Source organism: Myotis davidii, unplaced genomic scaffold, assembly GCF_000327345.1.
Source record: "Myotis davidii unplaced genomic scaffold, ASM32734v1 scaffold1673, whole genome shotgun sequence".
NCBI lineage: Eukaryota > Metazoa > Chordata > Mammalia > Chiroptera > Vespertilionidae > Myotis > Myotis davidii.
The window spans coordinates 717,465-738,540 of NW_006284850.1; the positions used below are offsets into that span (position 1 = coordinate 717,465).

At 39.9% G+C, this 21,076-nt stretch overlaps 1 protein-coding gene across 1 annotated transcript in view; it reads left to right on the forward strand.

Moving 5' to 3' along the window:
- The first annotated feature begins 14,270 nt into the window (after positions 1–14,270).
- The window catches only part of NDP (Norrie disease (pseudoglioma)), a 25,969-nt gene continuing 19,163 nt past the window's right edge, over positions 14,271–21,076 (forward strand). The window contains exon 1 of the mRNA XM_006755186.2: positions 14,271–14,391. The gene's annotated coding sequence lies outside the window, so the exon portion shown is untranslated. The remainder of the gene's footprint in view (positions 14,392–21,076) is intronic.

Here is a 21,076-nt window from a genome sequence, read left to right on the forward strand (position 1 = left end):
GCTCTCAGTGTGCTTTTCTTTCCTTCTAGTTGTAGAATTTACACTCACCCAGCCTTCCTGTGGTTCTGGATGATGTCCGTTTTGTGTTTTTGAAGTATTATTCAATTGTTGTGGGAGGCAGCAATTTCCCGGTGTTTATGCCACCATCTTAGTTTCTCCTCACAATGAGCTTTCTTGAATGAAGGGGGAAAAGCTACCCTGGGAGGGAGTAATGCCAATGGGAGAGAGTTACAGGTGACCTTTGGGGAGCAGGAGCAGTCTAGAAGAGGTCAATGGCGGCGGGGGGCCGGGGGGAAGGCACATATGTAATACTTTAAACAATAAATATTTAAAATAAATAAGTAAATAAATAAATAATAAAAATAGAAAGAGATAAAATAATTTATGCTTACCCCCCAAAAAGAATCACCATATAGCTTAAAAGTAGCCCTGACATTAATAACTCTCTTTCCAAAGATTTACACAAGACAGAAACAATATACTTTTACAAGTGTAAAATAGATGAATCAGCATAACTGAGGAGTACCAGTTACACAGTATGGAAGCAATGGCTAGTTGTCTCCCATATTTGTTTCCTCTTTTTCCATCCTAGTAGATATTTATGCTGGCACAGGGCTATACAGTCTCAGTTGCAGACAGGGGTAGCCATGTGACTCAGTTCTAGCCAATAGCATGTGAATTGGAGTGATATGTGGACGCTTTCAAAGGGAAGAGTTACACCTGTCACAGTTTTTCCTGTCCATTGGCTGGAATGAGGGTATGGTGGTGAGATGTCTTGAACCCTGCAATGAGGCAACAATACAGAAGGAGCCTGGGTCACTGATAGTTTCTCAGAGAGTTTCTTGTGGCTTAAATAGATACAACTTTATTATTATTATGTGTCTCATTTCCCACGCCCTATACACTACTGAATAATTCACCAGAGATGTTGGTTGAGGCTTTTTCAAGTCAAGATAATTGTGATTTTATTTACTTTGCCCAGAGATAACTTTAGTTTTCGTATGTTCTGCTTTGACAACAAAGTTTCTGTCACCATTAACGTCCTATAGCTATTGTAACAAATTACCACAAATAGTGGTTGAAAGCAGCACACATTTATTAGCTTACAGTTACACAGTTTAGAAATCTGATGCGGGTCTCACTGGAGTAAAACCATGATGTTGGAAGAGATGTATTCTTCTCTGGGGGCCTCTCGAGGAGAATCCGTTTCCTTGCTTTTCCAGCATCTAGAGACTCCTGGCTTGTTTGTTTGTTTGTTTTGTTGTTGCTGCTGTTCGTGGGACGCTTCCTTCATTTTCAAAGCTAGCAATGTCAAGCTAAATGCTGCTCATGCTGCCTTCTCTTCTCCACCTCCCTCTCACTCTAAAGGACCCTCGTGATTACACTGGGCTCACCTGGATAATACAGCTCCTTCTCCCCATCTCAAGGCCAGCTGATTAGCAACCTTAATTCAATTTGTAACTTTAATTCTTTTCCATGTGACCCAAGATATTTATAGTTTCTGGGGATTAGGACATGGACATCTTTTGGGAGACCATTTTCTTCCTACCTCAGTCATTTTTTCTTTTCTTCTGTGCATTGTCCACCCTCAAAAAATTCTGTTATATGTGCCTATATGTATGTGTGTATGTATATGCATATATCTATTTGCTACCTCTGTCCTGTGAGAAGACCTAGAAGCAATGACATCCTAGTATCGACTGAGCATACCTTGCACTTAAATTTGGTTTCTATCTCCAAGGAAGAAATCTGGACTCCTTAGGAAGTAAGGAGTAATTCCAAGGTTGGGGCAGAGAAAGTACAAGATGTGCCTGGAACATCTCATGGAAAGCCACAAACTGAAAGAACTACGGAGACATGTTAAAAGGACACAAAAGCCACCTTGAAGGGGCTACCACTGACTAATCTGAGACAATTTGAGTTTAGGATAAATAACAATAACAACAGATTATAGCCCAGTGAATACAATAAGAATCCATGTTTCCAGGAAAAACTCCCTATTTTTCCTTATTCTCACACTGAATATTTCTGACACCAGATGTATGTAGTTTTCCTCAGATTGATCAATTATCTGACACCAACAGCAATCAAGGCTCAACTACAAGACTCTACACACAGCCCACAACACAGGGGTGCATCTAGAGTGTCCATCTCAGATCACTGGGGAGGCTGAGCCACTGGGCCTTACAGGACACCTATTACACTAGGCCACTCTACCAATTCAAGGAGACATAGCAGCTCTACCTAATAGAGACAAACACAGGGAAGCAGCCAAGATGTGCAGACAAAGAAACACATCACAAATACATATAACCAGTTTCAACCTTAAAAATATAATCAAGTATTAGGAAGCTTTCATATTAAACATTATTTTAAGGCACTAAAATTTATTCCTATCATATTTTTAAAAACTCATTTTTCTCAGACTTCAAATATTTGTTTAAGAAATGAGAAAACTGCCCTAACTGATTCGGCTCAGTGAATAGAGCGTTGGTCCCAGGTTCGATTCCGGTCAAGGGCATGATGTACCTTGGCTGCAGGCACATCTCCAGTAGGGAGTGTGCAGGAGGCAGCTGATTGATGTTTCTCTCTCACTGATGTTTCTAACTCTCCATCCCTCTCCCTTCCTCTCTGTAAAAAATCAATAAAATATATATATAAAATGAAACTCTAGGAGACTATTTCTTTGGAACTCAAATCCTTTGTTCTCAAACTATTGTCTCTGCCACAGTTTCAAAAGCCTATATTTAAAAAGCAACACTAAGTGCATTTCCCCCCTTTACTCTGCTCTAACAATTATTTCTTCCCTGAGTTGATGATGCCTGGGACTGGAAGTAAGAGACAGGCAATGTATACAAAGAGGGGCAAACAGGAGGACCCTCAGATCCTGTTTCAAATTATTAACTTCATTCTCTCTCTCTCTCTCTAAGAAGAGTGTAAGAAATAACTAAAATAGAGCTACATTACAAGAGATGTCACAGAGCTATATTTGGTTATTGACCAAAATGATGCAAATACTATAAAGTCAGACTTGACTATATAGTTTAATCTATATGGGATGGCTTCAGGAGTTTTCAAAAAGGACAGGGACATTGATTTGTAATATGTAAATCAGTGGAAAGAAACATCTAACGAATTCCATGTTAAATCACAGAGATGGGAATACACAAGGTGAGGTCATGAAAGAGATGCTTGTAGTTATAAAAATATTGGTGCCATAATGTGGTGTTACAGAAGCTGCGGGAGGAGATGATTTCAAGGAATAAGTGGAAAGCTGTATTAAAATGAGACCTGGAGAATATTATGCTAAGTGAAATAACCTACTCAGAGAAAGATAAATATCACATGATCTCATGTATATGTGGAATCTAATAAGCACAATAAAATGATGACTAAAATAGGGCCAGAGGCATGGAAACAGGGAAAAGACTGATGAATTTCAGAGGGAAAAGGAGAGGGGGTACTGGGAAGAGATTATCCAAAGAACTTATATGCATATATGCATTGTGCATGGACACAGACAATAGGGTGGTGAAGACCTGGAGTGGGGTAGGAACCAGGGGGGTTTGGGGGGCAAGGAGGAAAAAGGGGGAGACATCTGTAATACTCTTAATAATAAAGATTAAGGGAAAGCTGTAAGGATGTAAAATCAAATATCTATTGAGAAAAAGCTATTGTGTTAGTTGGAATGTTCTCATGTGTTGGTGTTGGGAGTGCATCAAGTAACATTCTCTAATATTTCAAAACTATTGACTTCTCAATACAACTTGACATATAATAGTACAATAGAGATTGTAGGAGTGGACAATGAAAGGGGAAATGTTGGGAAGCGATCACTGACCTAGAACCACCTTCCATGGGTACTGATCCCTGGGGCTCTGAACCCATAACCATATACCTAAGGGTGGGGGCTATTTGGCTTTTACTAAGCATGCAAATGAAAAGAAATGAGTAATAATACTAGTATCCTATTACAAACTGGCAGGATAGTGTATTCAAAATCAAACTTACTTTATTCTGTTCTATGAGCTTTGCTTAACCATTATTTATTAATTAATATTCTAGAGGGGCTCTCAAACAAAAAGGATTAGCAGAAAATAAATCTGCAGGATTACATTTTATTTTGTTTTTTTAAAATATATTAATTGGTTTCAGAGAGGAAGGGAGAGGGAGAGAGAGATAGAAACATCAATGATGAGAGAGAATCATTGATTGGCTGCCTCCTGAATGCCCCCTCCTGGGGATCGAGTCTGCAACCCAGACATGTGCCCTTGGCCAGAATCGAACATGGAACCCTTCAGTCCACAGGCCAATGCTCTATCCGTTGAACCAAACCAGCTAGGGCTGCAGTATTACATTTTAAATTTCATTGCGTATTCATAACATTCTTGGATCTCTTTTCTTTTCTTTTTTTTTTTTTGAAGAATTACTTTCTGTTCAACCTCTTTGAAAAGAAAAATGACTTTCACTAGATTATTTGAAAAATGAGCTTTGGTTTAACTAAAATGAATGTCTTGAAGTCATTTTAGTCTCATCTTTGTACTGCAAATACAGAAATAAAAAAATCTATAGTTTTAAAAGACCAATGTATTTTAATTTATTCATTGAATGATCAGTTTGACATGTGATGGAAACTTCAATAACATCAATTTTGAAGTAACGACATGGTGGACATTTGCTGCTAATCAAATAACATTTTTGGAACTTGGTGGTACGAATAAAATCTTGCTCTGTGTCAGAGGACACTAGTAGAGCCAAATTAAGTGTCTGTCTGCCTAACAGCTGGAGAGCAGCTTCATGGGATGGCTGGGAATTAGACCTCATAGCAAAATGAGGTGGTAAGTCCTCACTGACAGAAAGAGGGGGGATATGTAATTGATTGACTGAGCTTGCATGATTAATGGATGACTGTGGGGGCATGAAGAGAATGGAATTTATTTAGAGAAGCTCCCAGGTGCAAACTTCCATCCATACATGACCATGGGGTCACAGTTGTTCTGTTTACTTTCCTTATGACAAGTGCTGACTTGGTGGCCACACTACTTCATGCATGCATTTCCCCAGGATTAGGCAGTGACCTATAAGTTTGAGAGACACCAGGAAGTGGGGAAAAGTTTGAAAAGTAGAGAATATATATCATGTATCTGTGATTTAAGAGACTTTTTATAAAGTGGGGACTCAATCAAGAAATCAAGTCAGTAATGAAAGACTGAGCCCACATTGGGACTGAGGACTCAGTAAACTCCAGCTCAAACACAAGTCACAGAAGAGTCTGAGTGGATTTTGATGTCTATCGCCAGCACCTCATCATAGGACCTGTTCAGCCTCACTTGACTCTTGGATTCTCAAACCAGCTCAGTTTTGCTAAGAGGCATTTAATTTGTCCACGAATTATCCCCTGTAGAGAAAGCTAGCAATTAAGACAACAAATCCTGATTAACCAGGAGGTCTGGACCTCAGCTCTCCAAGCATGCCCTGATAGGGACTGGTGCTTATCCAATCATGAGTATTGATAAAGCAAACTCTGATATTAACTTTTTTGTCATATAGCTCCAGCAGGTTGATTGGATCCTCCTCCCATTTCCATAACACTAGAAGAGAAACTAGAGGACACGGATGGGACAAGGTCCTGTTATATCCAATTGTTATTAGTTTCTGGTCCCTGGTCACCCAGAGGAAGGACTGGCGGTATAGGGATCAAGTGTGATTCTATTGCATCACATTGTTATTACACTCTGGCCCCTCACTATATCAGGGAAAGCCTGGCTCTTTCCTAACCATTCATCTTAAAAGCCTCACCTCCAAAAGTGATGTCCCTCTCCCACATCTGACATTTGAAATGAAGCTACCCCAGAGTGTAAGGAGCAGTGGAGAACTCACATATCTGCCCTGATCTTGTTTCCATGAGTTTTTCCCAATAAATGATGTCCCAAGGTCTGGTCTATGTGGCAGCAGAACATTTGTTCCTTGTTGCACAATAGGTGTTCTACTATGTCCAAATCAGAACTCTCAGTTCTGCCTCCCCCATTCACTGTAATTATCCTCTAATCTTCCCTATTTCAGTTAAATAGGAACACTCATCCATCACCAGTTGTTCATACAAAAAAACTTAAAAGTGTCATTGCCAATTCCCCTTCTTCATCCACACCATAAATCCAACCCATCAGCAAGTTCCACAAGAGCTCTACTTTCAAAATATGGTCAGAATACTACCATGTTTCACTGCATTAGCTTTCTAACCGGATTGCCCATTTCCACAAAAACCCATGGTCATCTTTTATAATCATGATTCAGTTCATGTCACCCTGTAGTTTGAATCTCCCCAGTGGCTTCCCATCACATTAGACTACAAGGTTCTACATGATTTGGCCTTTGCGTCATTTTCTTCCACTCTTGCTTATTCACCCTGCTGCAGCCACAGTTGCATCCTTTCTTTGTGTGGACATGCTAATCTTGCTGTCACCTCAAGGCTATTCTCTCTGACTAGAATTGTCTTTTCCCAGCCCTTCCACAACTCTTCCTCACTTCACCCCTAACTCTGTTCATATACCACTTCATCCTGGGTGCATTTCCAATCACACAATCTAAAACAGCATTCTTCTTCGCTCTGGATCCCCTTATACCTTTCTTACTTTTTAATACACTTAGCATCACCTGAAAATATATTTTATATTTATTTATGAGATTGTTGTCTGCCTTTCTAATGAAATTTCAGCTTCATGAGAACTTGTCTGTCTTGTCTATCTCCAAGGTCTAAAACAGGGCTTGGCACCGTTCAAAAATTATTTGTTGAATAAATGAATAAGACTGAAAAAATATGAAAATAATTTCTCAGACATCTGGGAAAATCAGGGGATATTTCTGAAAATATATTATTCATCAATTTAGTAAGAAAAGGTAAGGTTATCTGCACTCAATAGTTGTTCAATAAATACAGATTAAATAATCAAATAGATAAAACGAAGCTGCCTTTATTTACCACACAAAACAATTATGGAATTCCTCTAAGCCTGTTATTTTGACTCAAACCAGAAAAATGATTTGTAAAATTAAATTTTAATTGAAAAATTTGGGGGCAAACTTTTCAATGTGTAAAAAATTCTGGGAAAAACAAAGGAGTGTCAAATATGATGAAGAGTATCATTTTTTTTTTCTGTATGGAGAAGACCAAGAACTATAGTTTTTCTTTGAATGTTTGGTCAATGACTAGTCATCCTTTCAAAAGTGTACATGAATTATAAGCTGTCAGTACAAACTCTTACAATAATTCTTTATGTGCAAAATTGACCTTAAGTAGGATTAAAACAGACCTAACATGAATTTGTAGAGCTACTAGTGAATGTAGTTTGTACATGATCATTGAGACATGCAAAGTTAATTATGTTTAGTAAATTTTTTCTTTTTTATGTTTTTATTGATTTCAGAGAGCAGAAGGGAGAGGAAGAGAGGGATAGAAACATCAATGATGAGAGAGAATCATTGATTGGCTGCCTCCTGCATGCCCCCTACTGGAGATCGAGCCTGCAACCCGGGCATGTGCCCTGACCAGGAATTGAACCATGATCTCCTGTTTCATAGGTTGATGCTCAACCACTGAACCATGCCAGCGGGCTTAAAAATATATTTTTAAATGAATGTCACATTTAAAGGAAGTGAATATTTCTTAATACTGTGAGATATAAGAACTTGAGAAATGAGATTTAACAATAGAATCTATTATTTCATAGCATGAACATAAGAAATTAAAAGTTAAATCTAACTGAAACCATTCTGTTTCATTCTATGGAGAAAGTTATTACTTCCTAGCCTGCCAGTAGTTTTATAGGCACCATTTCCTTAGGTCTTCTGCAGCAGGACCATGTCTAACAACAACACAGGGCACTCTTCTTTGAAATCTAAAGCAATGTCAGTTCAATGTCTCAAATTACCTTCACTCTAAACCCCTTAACTTGTTTTTTTTTGTTTGTTTGTTTTTACACAGAAAACAGATGAAGTAACCGAGGTTGTAAGAAGTTAACAGCCCTGGCCAGTGTGGCTCAGGTGGTTGATCATCCTGACATACACCAAAAGTCACCAATTTGATTACAACATGTCCAGGTTGGTTTGGTCCCCCATTGGGGTGCATATGGTAGGCAACTGATCTCTCTCTCTCTCTCTCTCGCTCTCTCTCTCTCTCTCTCTTCCTCTCTTTGAAAAATCAATAAAAACATTTTTTTTAAAAAGAAGTTAATTTTACCAAAATTACAGAGCTAAAACAATTTTCCAGGCTGGGGAAACTGTGGTGAAATTGAGTTAAGGGCGCAAAATATGGAGCAGCATTAGAGGCAAAGACAATCAGTTGTATTTTGTACCCAAGTGAGAAGTGCCGATGGGATATTTTAATGATGATCTTTCTGGAATAAGTGGAAACTCTTTCTCTGAAGTGCAGAAAGTATGCCAAGAACAGAAATTGACCTTGAGGTAACATTTGAACCCTGAACTAGATAAATCACTCAGGTAGTTGTTAGTGGAGAAGACAATTGAGGCCATGAAGGAAAGAATGCCAGGCTAAGACTGGATTCTATAACATAATGAACACTAAAGGAAGAAAGAATTTTTAAGGAAGAGTTACTCATTTATGCCAGATACTATTGAGATGTCCCGTGGAGTAAGGAATAAGACATTTGAAATAAAATGAACACTGGAGCCCTTACCTCTAGCATGGAGCATCCCTAGAAGTTTGGCAGAGTACCAAGTGATGATTTTAATAGCCCTATTTCTCACCTAATTGAGGAAGGGTTAAGTTTAGAGGAAAGATGACACATATTGTTAGAGGATTTGTTACCTCCTTAAAAATAAGTTATTTTTTTCTCAAATGTTCTTCAGATTGCTTTAAATCCTTGTATTTTTAATTTTGTGTATAAAATAATTTTTCATTATCTTTATGCAGTAACTCATGCACAGAAGAATGTACTTTTTAAAAAAGGGCTAGATAAAAATCTTAATTTTTCTACTATACTAACAATTTTGCTCTTAAAGTGGTTTTTATAAAGTTCAAAAGGTGCTTAAATTTAGAGCTGGGAGTCTCTTTTCTTTCATCATCTTTTTTTTATGAACCAGAGATTGTACTGATTTATGCCTTTGATGAGATGTACAGTATGTTGTAAGACAAAGATGTTCTCTCAATACTTTGAAGATGCTCATAAAATGGTGGAAAAGTTGCCAAAAATATTATTCACTAAAATTAGCACATATCTAGTAGTTAATTAGCTTGAATTTGCATTATGAAGTTATTTCTTGAATTGATTGACCAGATAGTTTTTTAATAGCTAAATATGTATTCTTAACTCTAGCTATGATTTGGATTTGCCTGGGGAGATGTTTTTGTTTTTGTTTTGTTTTCCTGAGGCTGTCTCCTGAGTCAGGTAATATTTTGGGGGTGAGGAGAAGGGAGTGTGCTATGTTGTTGTTGTTAAAACTAGACTTTATTTTTTAAAGTAATTTTAAGTTCACTGAAAAATTGAATGGAAAGTATAGAGTTCCCATATTTTGCCTATTTCAGCACATGCACAGTATCCCCTAACTTCAACATCCTGCATCAAAGTGATCACAATTAATGAACTAATACTGACACCATTTTCGCCCGAAGTCCATAGTTTACATTAGGATTCACTCTTGGTATGGTACATTCTATGGGTTTGGACAAATGTATAATGACATGAATCTATCATTATAGTATCAAACAGAGTAGTTTCACTGCCCTAAAAATCCTCTGTGCTGTGTCTACTCATCTGTTCTCCATCCACCCCAACCCTTGGCAACCCCTAATTTTCTTTTTATTGTCTGCATAGTTTTGCCTTTACAAGAATTTTATATAGTGAGAATCATACAGTATATACTCTTTTCAGATTGGCTTCTTTTACTTTGTAATATCCATTTAAAAATTCAGCTTTATTGAGGTATAATTGGCATATAGGGTGGGGGCAAAAGTAGGTTTATAGTTGTTCATATGGAAAATAATACAATAATTAACAAATAACAAGAATAAACTGTTTCTCATACTCAACAACTGTAAAGTTACTTTTGCTCCACCCTATATACAAGTAATGTGCACTTAAGAATCCTCTATGTTTTTTCATGGCTTGATAGCTCTTTTTATGGCTTAATAATATTCCATTGTCTGGATGTATCACAGTTTATTTATCCATTAATCTACTAAAGGAAACCTTAGGTGTCTCCAAGATTTTTAATAAAGCTGCTATAGCTCTAGCCGGTTTGGCTCAGTGGGTAGAGGGTTAGCTTGCAGACTGAAGGGTAGTAGGTTCAATTATAGTCAAGGGTATGTACCTCCATTGCAGGTTCTGTCTGGGAGGCAACCAATCGCATGAGTCTCTCTCACATCAATGCTTCTCTTTTTTTCTCTCTCCCTCCCTTCCTCTCTCTCTAAAAATCAATGGAAAAAATCTCCTTGGGTGAGGATGAACAAAAAATTTAAAAAATAAAGCTGCTTTAAATACTTATGTGCAGGATTTTGTGTGGACATAATTTTCTGCTCCGTTCGGTAAATAGCAAGGAGCATAATTTCTGGGTAATATGGTAGAGTATATTTAGTTTTGTAAAAAACTAACACATTGTCTTCCAGAGTGGCTGTACCATTTTCCATTCCCACTCATAATGAGTGAGAGTTCTTGTTGCTCCACATCATTGCCAGTATTTGGAATTTTCAGTGTTCTGGATTGTGACCATTCTAACAGGTGTGTAGTGGTACCTCATTGTTATTTTCATTTGCATTTCCCTGATGACATATGATGTGGAGCATAGTCTCCTCTAAGTCCTACTTTTATTTGTATTCCTTGCAAATAGCAGCATTATTATAAAAGCATTGCTCAGTGAATTTTTGTTGAATGAGGGCAGCAAAGTACAGTGGCTAAGCCATGGCCTTTTGGAAACAGGAAATTCAGAGCTCATATTTGCTATTTTCTTGCTGTCAACTGCAGGGAAATCACCTATCTTCTCAGAGTCCCAGTTTCTCTTTTTATATAATAGAGAATAATAAATAGTACCTATCTTATGAGTAGGACTATTGTGTCTGTCTCTAAAAGAGATAATGTATATAGAGTATTTGCCACAGAGCTCAGCAGAGAGTAAACACATATTAAATAGCTGCTATTATTAGTAAAAACATACTAAATAGCTGGTATTTTTGAATTAATACTATCATATTTATGTTGATGATAATGATTCAAATTCTCAAAGATAATTATAAATCATGCTCAGCAGACCATGATGGTATGTTGGGATTTTACACACACACACACACACACACACACACACACAAACACTATTGTATCCATGTAGATATGGTGGCAAATGTTATTGGCTTTTAATGAGTAATCCTGATAAATAAATAAATACATATATAAATATATAGTATATAAATGGATATTGTCATATATTTACATAGGAATTCTCTACTTTCAAATGTTATAGCAGAGACTATAATAAACTGGCAATGAATCTGAAACCATCTGTTTGAGAAAGTAGCTAGGAGGAAGTAGAGGCTAGGCTAGCTTTCCATTTGTATGTTAATGATTTTAGTTTGCCTAGTTTTAGAAAATTCAGTGTTCAGGTCAGAACTCCTGGCTGCCAACCTCCAAAACTCCCTCTAGCTAATTAAAGCAGACATGAAATAATTGGCAGGATTTGGGTAGGTGTGGTGATGGGGGCAGTTCACAGAATTACCAGGAAAGCTAGCTTTCCAGTCTTATAAAATTATAGCAAACACAGATGCAGTCAAAATGATCACATTACTAAGAATGCTGTCATAACTAGACCCTGTGTTTCCAGATCACCCACTGTCACAGGAGTGGGCTCTGTTGCCTCCAGCACTGGCTGCTGTAACCCCCGGGCTCAGCGTTCCAGTGTGACTATAGGAAATAACCTCTGAATGTCTGCATGCCTTGGCCACTTCTCCTGGATGGCTTATCTGGTGAGCCAGGCTTGGTTACACCTCTCTCTCCAGCTGCTTTGAGGAGGGGAGAGGACAAATCTGCTCCCACCTGCCTTGGGATTACCCATCTTCCTGTAAATAATCAGTAGAGCCACCAAGAAAGAGAGAGGCAACTTTAAAACTGTACCAGATAACAGACATCTCCTTCTCCAAACTTTTCCCACTCTGAGTGCATATAAAATAACAGCAGTAGCATTTCTATCCCTTTCTGTGTAGATAGAACTTTCGAGAGATCCCTTCTTTCTCAGATACATTAATGATGGCCAGTAAAGTAACCACACAGGGTTCAGTGACCTTTCTATAAAGTATGATAATGTGATGAAAAGAGTTGCTGCTGCCAGATACCTATTGCTACGCTCAGAAATGGGTCCTTTGGAGCCCAATGGGTGGAGTCAAATCTCCCCTCTTGAAAGGGGCAGCAGATGGTATTCTTTGCCACCCCTGGCAGAATAACGGCTGGAGGAAGCAGTGGGGCTCCATCTGGGAGAGAGTCTGTCTTCTGTAGCCAAGCAGTCAATGTGTTTGCAATCTTTACACTTTCGGTGGTGCTCTTGCAGAAGCTCAGATTGTAGGAGGCTGGAAAATCCCAACCAGGAAGAATCATACCTTCTCATGTTACTGCAGAGCAGATAGAGTGACTCTGAGAACCCAAAGGCAAAAGGTAACAGGGTAGAGTGGTGAGCATGTATTGAGAAAGTCACAAAATATTTAGTAGAAAGAATGCAAAGGTGGGTGGATGTCAAGCTCTGATATTTGAAAATGTTGGTGGCCAAAGAGTTTATCCTCTCTCCCAATCTGAACCACAATATTGAGCCAGAAAATGTGTTCATGACTATTTCCATGGCTCTTACTCAGCTACAAGTCATTTCCCCTTTCCGATGATTTCCATTTTTAAGGCTAAATTTCCATTTGCTTTTTGATCTTCTTCTTTTAAGACATTTAGCCAGTATCATTATGGGCCAAGTGCCAGATTTTCTTTCAAGGCTTTGAATTTGTCTTTTATTCTTTATCCCATGTAAGTGGATTCTGTTTGTGATTGGCTGGTCACAAGTAGACAGGGTTTCACTGGTAGAGCAAAAGAAAAGGGGCTTCTTATTAAAGGGTGGAGGCAAACCTAAACATTAGTGACTGCTTGGAGTAAAGATTCTGCAGGAAAGTAATAATGTGATTATATATCGATTAATGAATAATAAATGATGTGATACAGCCGAACATGAATGTTTCAGCATCAACAATTATATGGGACTCCCAAGATAAATTTTTTTTAATTGCTACATATTTACTATCCACTGAAATACCATTTTTAATAGTCTCAGTTTAATTTTTGATTGGACTTAATACAAACAGTATTCTGGAGCTGGATCCATTTGACATGAGAATTTATAAATGGTTTAATGGTACTTTGTGTTTTCCACAAAAATTGCTGATGTTTTTTTTGTCTTAATTTTAAGCTTTTTAAGGGAAAGAATTGTGAAATATTTCCCTTTGTATTCCCACAGCTCATAGCTATTACCCAGCTAGCAAGTGCTGAGCCCACACACACAGTCACCTTTGCCATTTTTCTACTAATTGTGGTGTAGTCAGTTAGCCTTACCTGTGAGTCTCACACTCCCCTATCTCAAGGAGTCAAAGATTACACTTTCGCATTGTTTCTAAATCGGATCTAAAGTTTTATTCTAGATGATGCAAATGAAGGCGCTTATTAAAGTGCCATTGTGGAGTTAATAATGGTTGCACTGCTAAAAATCATTTAATGGATGAACAGCTTTCACCACCCACACACATCAGGATAAAATAGGGCAGAGTTTTGCACTTGCTTCAACAGTATCGCCTGAGAAGTAGTTCTCCTTCCCATCCTTCTCTCTCACTTAGAATTTCAACTTGATCCTAATCAGCTGCAGAATCGTTAAACAGAATGCCATTCCGCCTTTGTGTTTCTGAACCTATGCGTCTCTATTGCAGACTGCACATCTTTATGGCAGGCACATTCTCTCCAATGAATTAAATCCAGAATATTCATTTATCCCCGTAGTATTTCCATAATGCCTCCCTCCCCTTCCAAAGGGGGAAACTTCCTTGCCCTTCTTCTTGTATGTTGTTCCCATCGCAAGATGCTCGGTGGAAGAGAGCCGAGCGGTGGGCAGCGGCTGAGTCCCAGATAACGAGCGCCTCACATTTCCCTGGCATTTCCATTTGCTAGTGCGCTGCTGCGGCCGCACGCCTGATTGATATATGACTGCAATGGCACTTTTCCATTTGACATTCTCTCTCTCTCTTTTGCAAATATAAAAGGCAAGCCATGTGACAGAGGGACAGAAGAACAAAAGCATTTGGAAGTAACAGGACCTCTTTCTAGCTCTCAGAAAAGTCTGAGGAGAAGGGAGCCCTGCGTTTCCCCCAAGGTAAGCAGGAAAACAAGCGCTGACGGCTTGCCTAGAAAATGACTCTTTCCGAACCGAGCATTTCATCCTCCTCGCAGACAAAGAGACAACCTTTAAATACCACTTAAATTTGCATTCATTTAATTTGCATTATTCTGTAGCATGCTAGCATTGTGTGTGTGTGTGTGTTTTTAAATAAACGGGTCTTTGAAGTCTGTGACAGAACAGGGGAGGCTCACAGAGAGGCTGGAAAATCTCTTTTGCTTTGACTTAAATAGATTTAATTCTCAAACTCTCTGCGTAGTTGGATGGAACTTTGTAATGGTTTTTAGGTTTGACCCCGGGAAAGGAGACTGAGAAGCAGCCAGTCGCAGACATGGATTCCGGATTCCCCAGTATCTTCCCCATTACCCTCATCCCCCTTACAATGGGGCACTATTAAGGAAGGCAAGCCTTCGAGTTTAAAAGTGCACTGTTTACTTTTATTACTACTTATGTATGCTGCTGATCTCCTGCCAGGGCTCTGCCGGAGTGCTTAGAATGACTTCAAACAATAGGCAACATTTATTTCTAGCTTTCTGTGTCACGGTCTTGCAGGAATCTGTTCCTTTGCACTCTTCTCCCAAACTGCGAAGACTTTGCTCCCATGGATGCCGTCAGGAGCACTGTGGAGAAAGAAGGATGGATTTACTATATGATTTTGATTGGGCAAAAATGCTGAGGAAATGCATGCTGTTTGACTTGGCCTTATTGCAAAGGGTTATTTTTAGTAGTCTGCTTGTCCCTGCGGCAGGACCCGATGCTACACGGTCTAAGCAGTGACTGAGAAAGGATGCTCTCACCAGCGTAGGGACCAGTACCTATAGCAGTGACTCACCTGAGGAATATTTGAAGGGTTTTTTTTTTCAATCTCCTGAATACAAGTTCTCTGTTTAAGTGAACAATTGGGCTGCAGTAGGCCTGTGCATAACTCTTTCTTGGGGGACGGGAAGTTTGACTGTGTACAGAATGTTAATGACTCAGAAATGCCCTGTAAATGAAGCTCATTGTAATCAAGGAGCCCAGATAAACCTGCATGAAAGAGGCAGACTCCCCTCTCTACTGAGATTCAGGTGCAGGACAGGGAGCTATTTGGCAAGATGAGAGTCCCAGGTTCTATTCTTTGCCGCTGTCATTAATAACAAATATGGATGCTATGAAACATGTCTCTTTTCATTCCTAATATTAGTGAATTTTAATTACAATTCAATTTAATTTTAATTGCTCCAACACATAATATTAAATACCAGGTGGATTTGAAAACATAGAGATGCCTAAAATGCAGGGTTGGTTGTGGGTGTCAACCAAATATAGCTGGGGGCTGGGGGGGGGACTACATAATGTTTCTTGATTGTGTCTTTAGATCAAATGCAAATATCTGCTCATTTTCTTCTCACCAGTTTGGCTTCTGAAAGTAATTTTAGGATTCTACCGACCAGTTTTCATTGTGGAGCACAGACATTGGGAGCTTTCTGATTTTCTCTAATAACTAGCCTATCAGGTATTATTAAAAGAAAATCTGGCTTTTCAATGAGTTAATTTACAAGTTTGGGATGCTGTCTGCTAGAGAAAGCCTTTAAACATGGCATGGATTCTATTGCTATACACTTTACCGGTGATTTTCAACAACTGCTGCTGTTAACAAGGAATTTAGCCGAATCACAACAATTTTCTTAAACTATTATTCAGATTGTTACATAAGAGTGTCTGAACACAAAGCAATGTTTTGAGTATATACTTTAAAGTACATTTAGTTCAGGTAAAGGGAAAACTGATTGAGGCCTTCTTGATGACTCTGTACTGAGCAGTTGACACCCACAGATGGAAACATGTCTTTGTAGTTTTCAATTTTAATTTGAGTTCCAATGACAAGGGGAAAATTAATAATTTTTCAATACAGTTAACAATTTCCAACTCTTTTATTTTCCTGGGTGAGCTTCTCAGAATTATGGCCACCAATAGAGGCTGGCAATTTTCCTCCATTTCAATAACTCAAACTCAAGTACTATTATTCTTATTGGTTAACTAGAGGCCCAATGCACGAAATTTGTGCAAGGGGCTCGGCCCTCACAGCCATGGTGGCTTGCCTCAGCCTTCACAGTCCCAGCTTCGTCCAGAAGGATGTCCGGCTGTCCAGTCTAATTAGCATATTATGCTTTTATTATTATAGATTATTCATTCCATAATTCTTCTAATGGATGATGCTAGTCCTGATGAATGTAAAGGTGGATGATACATTGTCCCACGCCCTCATTCTTGGTCTGTATGTTATCACCAGTTAGATTTTGGAACTGAAATGGACTTTGCCAGTGGGTAAACTGGGCAATGATTCCTTATTACAAGGAATCATTTGAAAAATCTGCTACTATTCAGATTTACTTGAAATGATTGCCGCTTATCAATGAGTTTTCCTACCATTTATGATTAAGGCGTTCCTGTTAGGCCTTTCACTGGATTCTGGGTTCACGTCACTTGCATAGCTGTCATGGCCTGTATCTTTCCTGCCTCGGTACAAGAAACCTGGGAAAAGGGCAGTTAAACCTTTCTCTGCTCCCTTGATGACTGTTTATATAAAGGACCACATGCTGTGTTTATCTCGGATGGTTGTGCATCACCTACTCAGAAGCTGACCTGAGGGCTGCTTGATGAATCACTGAATAAGAAACATGTACAGAGGAAGATGCAGTCACTATCTCCCATTATTTACTTGTCCTACCCCCAGGATCCAAACCAATGACCTCTGGGCCTCGCCTAAATTCAAGAGGCCCCTGGGAAGAAATTGCCAGAAGTTGTACTCCCAACCCACGCAGTGTTGCTTTTAAAGAATCCACTCTCGTGCTTTCTGACATGGGTAGGTTACTGGGAGAAAACCCGGAGGACAGCATCACCAGGGTCCTTGATTTGGTCCTTATCAGCAGATCATCATCCCCACCCCTGTGATTGGATTAAATGCCTCTGACTCCCTGGGGTGCCTGACTCACCCTAGCCAGCCCTCTGCTTCTTGGCCAGCAGCCTTCCAGCCCATCCTCACCTCTTCCCATGAATCAGTTAGTGCTACTTTTGTCCAGACCCCATGGCTGGGCCAGTGGGAGCTGAAGGGATGGGGAGGCAGGTGGGAGGACTGAGAAGTGCTAAAGCTGAAGGAAGGTGGGCAAGGCGAGGGCGGGTGAGCTCCAGGACCCAGATTTCTGTGGCCTGCCGTGGCCGTGATCAGCTGTCATTTCCTCTTCGTGTATGACACTGTGCAACATATTAAAATTTCTCTGGGATGGTATGTTTGGAATTCCTCTGATGCCCCACCTCACCAACTTACCCGGACAATAAAAGCAAGGTTGTAAGCCTTTGAACAGCTGGCAGGCTATATATTTCCTCTCTTTCTTTCGCATCATCTAATTCAGAAAAGAATCCAGCTAGACTGGCAGTGCCATGTCTGGGTACTTGTTTCCTGCAAGTGCTTCCTCCACCACATTCTCCCGCCCTCCCTGGAATCTTCCTGGGTGGCATGTGGCTTTTCTGTTCTTTTGCTCTCCACCACTCCCGCCCCGCCCCCTTTTCCCTTTGCCTGAGCTCCTTCCATTGTGAGCTTGCCCTTTGCTCTGCCCTTCCTGACAGCCTGGGTCCTGTTCCTTGAGGTCTCCCCATCTCCATAGTATTCCCAGGATGTCATTCTTGGCAGCAGCTCTGCAGAGCTGATACCGTTGGGGGGCTTTTGGAGCCTGGAGCCTGAACCCACTCGCGGAGAGGAGCAGCCACATGGCTCGGGTGCCCTTTAGGCTGCTGAGAGCAGGGCTGGAGTGACCCGGGCTGGCAGGGAGAAGCATACCATCACAGTGACCCGCACATCTCTGGCAAAGGGCTAGGGGTGGGAGTGCTATGGGAGGGAGTGCTATGGGAACGCCTGGGTGCACTTCGGCCTACAGTAAGAGAAATGTGGTTACTCTCTTTCAGAGGGAGAGACAAGTGACTTGAAACAAAGCTCCCTGGATTCTTGGGCCCTGCCCTGCCTTGCCCCCCTTTCTCTGTCCTTCCCACATTCTCCTCATCCCAAGGAAAAAGAAGGAGAGACAGGACCTTTAATTTAGTTAGCATGGGCCTGAATGTCTTTATGAAACCCATTTGGTGAAAGGGAGAAGGGGGAATGAATCCTGGGTTGAGCCAAACTAAAAATGCATGGGATTGTGGAGATGGAGGACTTTTTCTGTTTTGTTTGTCCCTTCTCTTAACACAGAACAACAGATGGGTTTATGAGTTGCAAATGGAAAAAACTGGACTTTTCAATTAGACATTCCAATTTAAGAGCCTCAAGTAACCCCCTCTGTGCAGCATCCTTAAAAGATGCTGCTAATGTCCTTGGTACCAAAAGGTATTAAACAGCAATCTACAATGCAGCTTCCTATTCCTTTTCTTTTCCTGGGGCCTTTGGTAGTCTTTCTGAATTAGCTAAAGTTCATTAAAAGACCCAAAAGAAAAAATTAACACAGCTGAATTAAAATGAGTCTTTTCCTGTTAGCTTGACAAGAAGGGAGGTGGGGGGGGGCGGGGAGGAAAGAAAAGAAAGAAAAGAGAACCAACTCCCCTCCTCTGCCACTTCTTGGGTTTTAATATGAATTATTCCATACAAGTCCCTAGGCTAGAGGATCTATTTAAAGACGCCTGGCAGCATGAAGAGAGAGGGTAAAAATACAACCACTCTTTTGTCCATCAAAGGTTTTCTTTGGGAGGACATTAAGAGCATTCTTATTTTCCTGTCTGCCCCTGCCAGTGGCAACATTCCAGCTGGTAGTACCCACTCCTCACCCATCAGATCAGCAAACATGAACTTCTGTGTTTTATTCCAACAGAAAAGAGTGGGGAATCCTTCTGAGACCCCTATGTGTGTACAGCAGGGTGGGAGAAGCTGGTACTGAAATGAATGCTGGTTTGTCTGTGCAGGTTGCATGTGGCAAATTCACATGCCCACACATTGGAGTTTTTCAGGAAGATTGTGCCAATGGCATTATTTTGTGGTGCCAACTGCCCTCACGTCTGCAAAGCTTGTGTGTGTGTGTGTGTGTGCGTGCGCGCGCCTGCCAATAGTTTTCTTAGTAGCATTCATGCTTACTGTCCCCTTCATCGGAGTCTGATGGATGAGGATATATTGCTGAGAGTCACACCCCTAGACCCATTTTCAATAGTCAGAACCTAACACCCTGGATAGGGTTCAAAGTCTGGAACAACTGCTTTCTTGTTAGAAAGAGTGCTGACTCAGAAAATTCAAAAAGTGGGTAACTTCAGTTGACGATATATCCCCAGTGCTTATAATCAGGAATTCATCCAATCGGGGTCCATTTCACCCTCATGTCCAAATCTGCACATGAACATTAAACTCAGTTCTATACAATTTAGATATATTTTCTTTTTTGTTTTTCTACAAAAGCTACGAATTTTTCATGTAATTTTCTCTCATCCAAGGGGACTGGCTCAATCCCAACTTTTTCTTTTAAGCTGTGATCCAACCAATTGCAATATCCTTCAAAAATGAAAGGGCAGCAGGTTAATACATTGAAGAAAGTTGATGAGCTGTCAGAAAATGCTCAGGGGTGACCTTTCTGCAGGGTCACAAACCAACAATAGCCTTAAACATGGAGTCTCTTTCGCTTCTTCACTCAATAGGGAATAAAAATAAGAAAGCAGGTCATGGGAGAAGTAACAAAACAGAGTGAAAAGATTATTTTTGATGTTCAAACTTTTCCACTACAGATTTTCAAATAGCACAATTTCAGAAAGGAAAGCTTCCCTTAACTTCGCGTACTCCCTCCCAGGAAGAGTTTGAACTCTGAAGTTTCCTTCTTACTTGACTTTAGAAAAGGATGTCCACTCCTCAAGTGAAAAAGATATCCTCCATTTAATGGATGGGAAGAATCAAAGAAATCAAATCCTTAATCAAAGTTCAATTTTTCTTTCAAACACAAAACAATATTTTAAGACCTGATACAGTTTATGATTTCCCCCCAAATTATGAGAAATTACTCCTTTTCAGAATTTAAAATTTTTTGAGGTTTGAAATCTAAAGACAACAGAATAGAATTGTTGCAAGAGAATTACCAATCAAAACAGATAGCTTTAGTGTGCATGGTTTAAGCAAAGCAAGATATAAACAGAAAACCAACAACCTAAGAAGTTCAGAGTTATTAGCAATATAGGGATACATACTTTTATGTGATATTATTTTAACCTTACTCCTTGGACATAGGTCTGCATCCACAACTGTTCCTGATTGTAATAAGATTGAGTTCAGTATTCAAATCCTACCATTAGGAAGAAAAGCAAATTGAATGGGAAATGGAAAGACTGCCTTGGTCCTATTGTTTATGCCCCATTTCTTACTAACGGCTCTACAGCTGTTAAGTGAGATCACTACTCATTATTCCACAATGTTGTTATGGGTGAGGAGATTCAAATGAAGCTTTGGAAACACTTTGCTGGAGACTTTGAAGAAAAGCCAACATACTCATTTGGCTCCATGGTAAATGGGAGCCTGTTCCCTGAGCTAACACTGGTCACCTCTCTTCTCCTAAGGCCATACCACAGCCAGCAGTCCAGTAGCAGAACCAGTGTCAAATCACATCAGGCCAGGGTCCCCAGAACACTGGGCTACCTTTTATTTTCCACAGGGAGATAGTGTATT